Source organism: Myodes glareolus, chromosome 25 (assembly GCF_982192425.1).
Source record: "Myodes glareolus chromosome 25, mMyoGla1.1, whole genome shotgun sequence".
Lineage (NCBI taxonomy): Eukaryota > Metazoa > Chordata > Mammalia > Rodentia > Cricetidae > Myodes > Myodes glareolus.
This window is the reverse complement of record NC_142050.1, coordinates 45421725-45432930: the sequence shown is the minus strand read 5'-3', so window position 1 is coordinate 45432930 and position 11206 is coordinate 45421725.

The following is an 11206-nucleotide window of genomic DNA, read 5'->3' as shown; positions in this document are numbered from 1 at the left end:
TTTGGGTTTTAGTGTTCTGAAGCAGGGTCTTGCACTCACCCAGGCTGGTCTGGACTCACTGTGTGGCCCAGGCTGGTCTGGACTCACTATGTAACCCAGTCTGGTCTCAAACTCATGGCATTTTTTTTTTAAGACAGAGTGTCACTTTATACCTCTGGCTGTCTGGAACTTACTATGTAGACCAAAGTGTCCTGGAACTGATAGAGATCTCCCTGCCTCTGCCTCCAAAATGCTGGGATTAAAGACCCGAACCACCCATGTCTGGTTGCAGCTCAGATTTGAACTCAAGTCTTCAACCCAAAAGGCCGTGTTTGATCCTAAAGTTCTTTCCCTGGGATCTGGAGGTTGTTGGAAAGAGAAAAGCCAGTCTGTTATCCCATTTATACCAGATTTTTTTCGTTGAAATTAAGATTGAGGGAAAGGAAATCTATTAGGGGAATAGATTATGTTTGTCAAAATGATGAGTGTCCTAAGGATGGAAATGAATTTTAGTGGGAGAGAAAACTCTAGAGCAAGACAGCATTTCCTAGTAGGAGCCATTAAGTGGGCAACTGATGAGTTTTCTCGGCCATCTGAGATTCTTGTCAGGGGCAAGAGGAAGCAGATGAATAAGGTGTGGGCCTGGTACCGTTAAGGTACTTGGTTGTATGGCAAAATTATGTACGGGGCTCTGTGAGGAAACAAAACATAAACCGTTGCTGTCTTGGCAGCGCTGGACTGGGGCGGCTTTGGGCTTTGTTCTCTAGACTGCACGGAGACCTTTCCCGGGGCATGTGTATCAGGTCTTCAGATTAAGGGACCAGGCACTGAGACCTTGTAGGCCCTTCTGTTGCCTGGGCAATGCTGAGTCAGGCCCAGGCCTCTGCATCAGCCTTCTGGGAAGTGATTTGGCGGAAGCATCGTCTTGCTTCTCGTAGTGGAAACCTTTAAATTAAAATTTCTTCAGAGTTGATTTTGAATTGATCACTTCTAGATGGGTTCCTTGAAATGTGTTTTTGAAGTAAACACAAAATTTAATTCTCCCTATTTCTGACAAAGGATAGCTACAGACTCAAAGAGTTGAAGAAGTACAAGGAAAGAAGAAAGAAAGGGAATTCAGCCTAACACGACTGATAGTGGCCTTACATAGAAGCTGAAATCACCACTCCGTTTAGTAAGAATAATGACAATAACCTATGTTTAATTTACTCTTACCATATTCTAGGCATTGTCCAAGACAAATGCTTCTGTCTCGTCCCATGACAAGCTATGAAATTGCTGCCCCCGTCCCTTCTAGGAGGTGACTGTCAGACATCAGCCCAGACTTGCTTGGCCAGAATTTAACCTAAGCTCGGCCCCAAAGTATTTGCTGTCATGCCTCCCGGTTTCTGTCCAGCTGATCCTTAAGAAAAGGAGGCGAAACCTGCAGCTCTGGCCCATGGACACCTCCGTTAACCCTGGACCTGGCTGAAAGCAGACATCTTCCAACCCTGCCATTCCTTAACCAAGATCTAGTAGATGTTGCCCGCTTAGTGGAATGAGACTCGGAGAAGGCTGTCGGTATGCGTGTCTGTCAAAATGATGGCTGTTGTGACATGCGCTACTTTGTGTCCTGAGGTTAGCAAGAGGCTACCACCTCCTGAGGTTCTGTCTGAGGCGGGGACCTAAGAAACCCGTTGAGCAATGATCAGAGCAGCAGTTGGGGGGAGATTCTTTTGTTGTTTGGTTTTGGTTTTTCGAGACCGGGTTTCTCTGTGTAACTCTTACTGTCCTGGAACTCCTCTGTAGACCAGGCTGGCCTCGAACTCACAGAGATCTGTTGTAGACTATTTGTTTACACTGTGAAGATGTCTCTGCCTAAGGTGCCTTCTGATTGGTTTAATAAAGAACTACATGGCCAATAGAAAAAAATAGATGGAACTTCCAGATAGAGAGAGGAAAAACTGAGAGGAGGGATCTAGGTGCGATTTTGCCAACAGACGCGAACAAGTCAGATGTGCCTTACTAAGAAGAGGTAACCAAGCCACATGACAAAATGTAGATTTAAAAAAATATGAGTTTAATTAAGTTATAAAGACTAGATGGGGGAAAAAAGCCTAAACTAAGGCCAAGCTCTCATAAGAAGTCTCCAGGTCATTATTTGAAGGCTAGTGATCCAAAGATAGTCCAACAAGAAAACTACATGAAAACTTGCTACAGAGATCTGCCTGCCTCCTGAGTGCTGGGATTAAAGGTGTGTGCCATCACTGCCTGGCAGGGAACGAGATTCTTAGAAGAAAAAGGCACCATTAAAGTAACACACCCTGCCTCTATGCCGCAGATCAGAGCTACCATCTCTCCCGACATGAGTGAGAACAAATGCTAAAGTAACCCAAGCCGACTTGGGACGTGTGATGTTCCTGACTCAACCTCCAGTGTGGCTGGGATTACAGATGCCACCAGGCCTGGCTCAGAATCTTTTTGTTTGCTTGTTTGTTTTGTTTTCCAAGATAGGGTTTCTTTGTGTAGCCCTGGTTGTCCTGGAACTCACTCTATAGACTAGACTGGCCTCAAACTCAGAGATCCATCTGCGTCTGCCTCCCCAGTGCTGGGATTAAAGGTGTGCGCTGCAGGCTCCAGCAAGTGCTCTTATCTACCACCATCTAAGAAAAATTTTTGTGTGGGGGCTGGAGAAATGGCTCAACAGTTAAGAGCACTAGCTGGTCTTCCAGAGGACCAGGCTTTGATTCCCAGTGCCCACATGGCAGCTCACAACTTTTAATAACTCCAGTTCCAGGGGATCTGCTGCCTTCTTCTGGCCTCTCAGGACACCAGTAACATGTGACATACACACATACATTGCTGGCAGAATGCCCATACACATAAATAAAAAGTCTCTGTGTATATTTATCTACTTGAGCATAGTTAACAATGAAAATTGCATTAATTTTGTCCAAAGCAGAAGTACATTGGTTCTCGCAATTTTACCTCCCAATAATTTAGTGCTAACTAATGTAAAACTAAAACGTTTACTCATTTTTGTTTTTAGTCCTGTGGTTACTTAACTTGAATTAACCAGTGCCTTATTCAACCAAAAGTTTATGATACATCTTCAAGTAAATTTGGGGGAGAAAAATGTTAAAGGTTTCAGAATGGTGGGGGAGGGGGAGCTTCGGCAATGTGTTGGTGCACACCTTTAGTCCCAGCACTAGGGAGACAGGGTCAGACAGATCTCTGTAAGTTCCAGATCAGCCACTGCCGTGTGGTGAGACCCTGTGTCAAAAAGCAAAACAAATAATATGATAATAATTACCAAAACAAACAAAAAAGTCAAAATCTAGACTGATCAAATATACCGAGATGATCTCTGTATATTTGATTCAAACAGTAGACATATTGAAAGAAATAGAGATGTGTTTTTCTTGCCAGCTGCCTGGAGTCTTGGAACAAACATTAACTTCACCCAAACAGATGCGGGTGTTCATTTTATGAAAAAGATTAACTCGCCTTAGCACATAATCACAGAATTTGAAATTTTTACTTAAAAAATTTGCCTCCTCAAATGAAAATAGTAGGTTCTTTCTGAATCCTTTTTCCTTTTGTTTTTCAAGACAGGGTTTCTCTGTGTAACAGCCCTGACTGTTTTGGAACTTGCTCTGTAGACCAGGCTGGCATTGAACTCACAGAGATCCACCCACCTCTGCCTCCCGAGTGCTGGGATTAAAAGCCTGCACACCACTGCCTAGTGAATTTCTGAATTCTAAGCATCAAAAAATTTTATTTGAACAAATGGTTTATTTTTCTGTTAACCAATTTCTCTCCTAAATGTGACCAAAGTAATGTGTGTTAGGTGCCATCTGGCATGAGAACTTGTAGCCGTTTCCACACCTGTGGTGTTAACATGAAGTGTGTCACTAGGAAGGGCCTACTGCCCTTCTCTCTCTTTTTAAGGCAGAGTCTCTTGGAGCCAGGGTGGCAGAGAGCGCACTATGTGTGGAAGGATGACCATCTGCCTCGTCTCCCAACACATAGCTTCATCAACTGTACGAAGATCTGCCAGATCCGCAGTTCTAACTTTCTGCACTGTGTCTGCATTCTCAAACGTTTGTTTCAGCCTCTGAATCCCCTGTTTATGTCTAACCATGTCCATGGGAAGGCATTCTCCTGCTGGCCACTGCTGTGGCTTCTGTGAGGCGACCACCAAGGTGCAAGCTTCCTTTAAGTCCTTCTGGCCAAGTCCCTATGACTCTTCCTAACAGGTCCGAGTCTCAAACCAAGCTGTGTGTGTTTAATTTATTCAGTGACACTTGCCATGGTTACCTCAGTCTTGGATAGAGCAAAGTTTCTTAACTTTAATTTTCTTTTGTGTTTTGTATGCTTGGCACATATTCCTATCAGAAAATGTTAAGTCTCTATAACCTCACCAGGAAAATCTCAGAAGCCAAAACTACCAACTATTCCTGGAAAGCTTTGGAAATGACAGCACAGATGTCCTTAAAGGCTACATTATAATGGCAGCACATGCTTCTGCTGCCTCTGCCAGGGAGGATTCGTGGACCTCACCTCAAGCTTGTGAGCATCCCGGAGAGGCTGTGCTGTCCTAGGGTTAGTGACTCCCTTGGGTCACTCAGTGGCCATCGTGTGTTTTGGTTTTCCCCATGAATAGGGATAGCTTTTACTTTTTTTGTGCTTGCTCTGGAGTCTTTAACACCTGGGCAATAGATAAGGATCTAGTGGCTAAATATGCTACAGGTCAACAGTGGTTTAAAAATTCTGCCTTGGTAGAATTTTGTTGTTGTTTTCTAGACAGGGTGTCACTAGGCCACTCTGGCTGGTCTGGTTGGCCTCAAACTCCCCTGACTCTGTTTCTCAAGTGCTGGGATTCAACACCACCATCCCACCATCCAATACTACCCTTCCAGGCAGAAATACTTCTTCTCCTCCTCCTCCTCTTCTTCTTCCTCCTCCTCTTCCTCCTCCTCCTCTTCTTCCTCCTCTTCCTCTTCTTCCTCTGCTTCCTCTTCCTCTTCCTCCTCCCTCTTTTTTTTTTTGTGTGTGGGGGTTCAAGACAGGGTTTTTCTGCAGCTTTGGAGCCTGTCCTGGAACTCACTCTGTAGACCAGGCTGGCCTCGAACTCAGAGACCGCCTGACTCTGCCTCATGAGTACTGGGATTAAAGGAGTACTCCAGAAATACTTTTCTTAATTATAGGCAGTCCCAAACCAGAGCCATGTGTGGTGGCATAGCAATCCCAGTGCTCAGTAAGCTGAGACTAGCCTGTGCTACATAGCAGATTGGAGGCCAACCAAAATTCTGTCTCAAACAAAACCAAAAAACAACAACAACAAAAAATCATAAACCTTTAAATGATATTCTGTTTTAGTATGCAGTATTCTAGCGTTCCCTCTCATATTTAGCCCACAAACTAAGTGGAAAGAGTCTCAGGGTCAGATCACTGCCAAAGCTTCCAAATGGATACCCGCTGTACAAGAGAAGAAAGGTCACCCAGGAGTCTGATAAGGAATCCGAGGGCAGGCGCGGTGCAAAGTCAGACCCAGGGAAGATGGTGTGGTTGCCCACCTCCACGTCCCAAGGACCACCTTTTTGACTGAGCACAAACTGTTGGAGACCAAAATAAACCATATTCTGAGGCTCTTGTTTTAGATGCTTGACTTGGTTCTCTGCCCACTCTCTAAGGCACACACAGAAGCTCTGGCCCCGGGAAAGATAATCCAAACCCAGTCCTCCAACCCCTTCCAGATCCCCTCAAGCCCTCTGGATTCCCAAAGAACCCACCCCACTCCCAGGGTGGTCTTGATCTCCCTAGCGGCCTCAGAGCCCATCATTTCTGACCCAGAGACTTTATAGCAAACTTGCAAACCCTGAACACTCGTGAGAACCAGCCGTGTGTGCCTCACAGATTTTGTGAGTGTGGCAGAGATAACAGAACCAAGGCTCCAAAAACCATCCTCTCTAATCCCCAAAAGATAGCTTATAGGTCTCTATATTTATATTTTCAATAAACGTAAATAAATATTCTGTTTATACATTTAAACTAATTTTAATGTTGTGAATTCCAAACATCCTCCTGCCCAGCAACTTCTCCCTAGGCCAGGCCCACCGCAGGTTCCTGCAAGCCACGCCACGTCGGGCCGCGCTGGCCGTTGTGCTGCCCCCTGGCGGCCAGCACCGAGAAGGCCTCGGAGGCCAGCGCAGTACCTGGCTGCTGGCGGCCGCTCTAGGAACGAGAGGGGGGCCTCTCAGTGGTGGTGGCGCGGGCCGTTTCCGCGCGCCCAGACCGTGAGCCACGCCCAGGGGTGGCTGGTCCCCCGAAAGGCCAGCCCCAGCGTCACCGGCCAGTGCAGTGCCGTTTTCCTGCAACATTTCCTCAATGCCGGCGTCCGGCGTCCTCGTTGCCCTGCATCCTCGAACCAGCTCGACACAGTTCTCTGGATCTTGTGCAGCCCCTTCGTTCCTTATGCAAATCCCCGTGCAAACACAATTGTGGGTACACCAGGCAAGGTCTCCGGAATTTGCAGCGCATAATAGATACGAGGTTTACCCCAACCGATGGCTCAAGCCTGTTGCGGCGAAGAACGCCAATAGCGAGGAAAAAGTAATTAATCAGTCCTTTAAGGTTTAATTCATTTAAATAATTTTTTGTGTATCTCCGAACGTGGATGCGTACACATGAGTGCAGCACCCACAAAGACCAGAGGTTGTGAGCTGCGTGATATGGGTGCTGGGACCTGAGCTCCAGTCCTCTGCAGGAGCAGCAAGCGCTTACAAGCCATCTCTCTAGTCATTCTGGATTTTTGTTTTGTTTTGTTTTTAACATTTATTTATTTTCTTGTATGTGTATGAGTGTTTTACCTGCATGTATACATATGCACCTCAGAGGTCAGAAAATGTTGGGTCCCTTGGCACTGGAGTTATGAGACATCATATAGGTGCTGAGAACTGACCCCTGGTCCTCCAGACTTTTTTAGAGGAAGATCATACTACATGGCCCTGAATGTCCTAGAACTTGCTATGTAGATGACCTCCTCCCAAGAGCTGGGTCACCACACCCACTGAGTCTTAAACAGTTTTGGAGGCCAGAAGATCAAGTTCAATCTGTGACAGATTGATTCTTCCTGGATGTGTTAGTCTGCGTTCTGCCTGGGTAACCCATACCCCATTCTTACCGTTGAAGATAGGGTGCCTGTAGTCCAGAAGTCCCTCTTTTGGTGGGCCATCAGAAACTAATTGGACTTAAGACAACGTGTAACTTCATATTAAATCCTGTCTGCATGTTAAAGAACACACCCTCCATTGACATAATAGTTGACAATTCCCATGTCTATGCCTGGGAAGAACCTTTGAGACAGATATGGTGGGAGAGAGGTGTCAGACTTCTCTGCAAAGCTCTCAGAAAGCGTTCTACCACTCTCCTGTGAGCCTGCCTGCTGCCATTCCTTTCCTCTATAACTTCCTAGACACCAAGAGTTGAATTGACTATGGAGTTTATCTCCTACTTCTCCTATTCTAGGAAAATAATAAAAGTCTCCATGCTTCCACAATTCCTAACAGAAAAGGAACCCACTTTAGGTACAAAAACTAGAACCTGAAACTGTGGGGAAATAATCTGTTTCCTGCCTGTCTCTTACCTTCTGATGGTTGCTCAGCAAACTTTGGCTTATCAACCCACCAGCTTCAGCCAGAAACACTGCAGTTCCTACCTGTGGGAGGTCCCTACAGGCTTTATAACCAGCAAGGAAAATATCCCTGTTGTTGGGTCCTAACTATTCCCTCACGGGAAGGAATGAGAAGGTGCGGTGTCAACGGCAGATCTCGAGTCGGTGAAAGGAACATGGCAGACTTGTTTATTTAGCAATGGGGAAAACCTTATATACCTTCCCAGCACCCGGACATTCCCATCTGTTGACATCCCATGGTTGCCCCTCATTGGCTAGGCACGATCAGGATCTCTGGCAGCACCAGGCACACCCCATGTTGGCTCCTCTTGGGCTGGTAGGCTGTAATGTCCTACACCCGGTGACCACTGCTGAACCCAGACCACTTGGGTCTGACATCAGTTCATTCATTTTTGCCATATTTAAGCATAGCACAATTTGGGGGAAGTTTTCATGTAATGACTCAGCCCAGTGAGTACAACAGAACTTAAGGCACGTTTACACTGAACCGCTTTACAAAGAACACGTGACCCGTCTGTAAGATGGGTTCTTCCTGACTTAGACTCAACAGTCAAGAGTCTAGGGAGAATGACTGAGTTAAACATAATGCCTGTGGGAGTCAGGATTTGGCCCAGCCCTGTGGCCCTAAGGTAACACAGAAGTCACGATAAAGTTCAAATGACATTTCTCACAAGGATGAGGTTTATGACCTAGAAGTAATGCTCCAGGTTCTAGGGGGAAAGGGTTTGGAATAAATAAAACATAATTTCTGGAAGATACGGGTGGACCCTGGCTCATCAGAGAGCAAAGGATCAACAGGTTATAAGCTACATCCACTCACAGCATTCCAGGAAGAAGGATCTAAGCATCGCTTTCCTTTGAAGGATGCCTGCGAGTTTAGCTTTCCTGGCTTCTCCTGTGCTTGTCCGTGTGTGCACATGTTTTAGTCCCCCCACCACCACCTGTAGCACCCTAAGGAGAAGATAGAGCTGAGATTATTGGCACATGTCAGAAAAGAATTTCAGAGCTGGTCCCAAAGGTGAACTCCTGTAAGTCAAGGCCTTGGGAGATGGAGGCATCAGAATCAGGTTCAAAGTCATCCTTAGCTACATAGTTAGTAGCTTGTGTTGCATGAAACCCTGTCTCAAACAAAACAAAACAAAAAAGAATCTCAGGACAAGTCATGGTGAAATAAATTTGAAGTTCTTGAAGAACAGAGTTTAATATAATTTGACCACAGATATTAAGAGAAAGCCAGGCAGTGGTGGTGCCCACCTTTAATCCCAGCACTTGGGAGGCACAGGCAGGCGGATCTCTGTAAGTCTGAGGTCAGCCTGGTCTATAGAGTGAGTTCCAGGACAACTAGGGCTGCACATAGGAACCCTGTCTCAAAGAACAAAACCAAAACCAAAACCAAAACAAAGTAACAAAGAAGTAAGAGAGATAAACTGAGTATGGCCCACGGATTCCAGCACTTGAGATCAGAAATTCAAATTCATCCTCCGTTACACAGCTAATGTTAAATCAACCTGGGCAACATGAAGCCCTATATCCGAAGAAGAAGAAGAGGAAAAACGAGGAGGAGGAGAAGAGGAGGAGGAGGTGGGGAGGGGGAGGGGAGCAGCAGCAGGGAGAGACAGCTCAGTTGTTAAGAGCACCTTTGGCCCTTCCAGGAGAGTCAGACTTGATTCCTAACACTCAGAAAGCAGGAGAGGACATCAGACTCCCCCAGAACTGGAGCTCCTAACTGCACACAGTTAGGAGCCTGTGTCCTAACCCCAGTCCTCTGCAAGAGCTCTTAAGTCGTTATCTCTCCTGCCCCAAGGAATTCTAAACTATGCCTAGAACACAAGGAAGTCAAGATGTGTTTTGATTATAAACATACTTCATAATTTTTTGGTTTTATTGTTTGTTTGTTTAGACAGGGTTTCTTTGTGTAGTCCTGGCTGTTCTGGAACTCACTCTGTAGACCAGGCTGGCCTCAAACTCACAGAGATCCACCTGCCTCTGCTTCACAACTGTTGGGATTAAAGATGTGTGTCACCACCACCTGGCACACTGGGAGAGATTGTTAGAACAAAAAATGCTAGTGAACAGCTCAGATTGCAGCCCTTAGCTCCTCTCTGCCGGCCCACAGTGTCACAGCCTCCAGTGGTGTCACAGCCTTCTCTACTGTCCTGTGGGGCTGTCCGAGCCTCCATCACATGCTCAATATTCTCCACCTCCTCAGCCACAAACATCTTAGTCAACTTATCCTCCAGGTCACATCCCCCACTCCCACCCCTGCCACTTTTTGGAAATGTCTCTGTCTGGGGGAGTTCTTGGAACTGCTCAGTTGTGGGTGACATCTTGCCTTGTCTTGTTCCAGGCTCTCAGCACTCACCACAGTTCTACCGAGGTGGCGCTGAATGACTGTGGTGTGCTTGCCTGGACTAGCAACCTCTCGTCAAGGGTGGGGACCAGGAAGGCCGCACCAAGTTTATTGACCTCAGTAACTCAGCATGGCTGAGGTGCTTTCAGGGTGACATGGGAAGCCTGTTTCTACAGGACCAGTCAGAGAATGAATACTTATGTGAAGCCCCTTGGAGACAGTCTATCAAGGAGGTCTCAGGCAGTGACCTGCTCTCAGGAGGCAGTGGGATATTATTTTAACTGGGCAAAGATGTATAACATTGTTAATGATGCGGAATATTACTTTAACTGTATAAAGGTGTGTAACATTGTTAATGATGCGGAATGTTACTTTAACTGTATAAAGGGGGTGTAACATTGTTAATGATGCGGAATGTTACTTTAACTGTATAAAGGGGTGTAACATTGTTAATGATGCGGAATATTACTTTAACTGTATAAAGGGGTGTTACTTTTGTTTATGCTGCATTTGTTTAATTGTGAAAGGATGTGTTGTGTTTGTTTCCCCTTGCCTGCCTAAGGCTCCTGATTGGTCTAATAAAGAGCTGAACGGCCAATAACTGGGTAGGAGAAAGGATAGACAGGCTAGTAGGCAGAGATAATAAAGAGAAATCTAGGCAAGGAAAGAGCTGGCGGAATGAGAGAAGAGAGAGGAGGAGAGAACAAAGAAGATGCTCACGGCCAGAAGTTAGGTAGTTGCCAGTCAGCCAGACACAAGAAACAGTGAAAATAAAATATACAGAAAGAACAATAAAAACCCCCAAGGCAGAAGGTAGATGAAGAGAAACAAGTTCATGTAAGTTAAAAGAGCTAGCCAAGGTCTTTCAAAGGATGTCTTTCACATCTGTGGATGATGCCCTGGAGTGATATCTTTTAACATCTTTTCTTTTGTAGTTTATTGTTGAACCAGTAAAGTCAGTGAACCCTAAGAGATAGAAAGAGAGAAAGAGAGAGAGAGAGAGAGAGAGAGAGAGAGAGAGAACTAGACAAAATGGAGCTAACCTAAGGCCAAGCATTCAGAACTAACAATAAACCTCTGTGTCATGATTTGGAATCTGGTTGGTGGCGTAAAAGGCATAAAAGAAAAAGCCTGGCACATTTTGGTGTTCAAACATGGGCCCCATATTCCATGTAGGGCCTGAGAAAGCTGAGGAAAAAAGG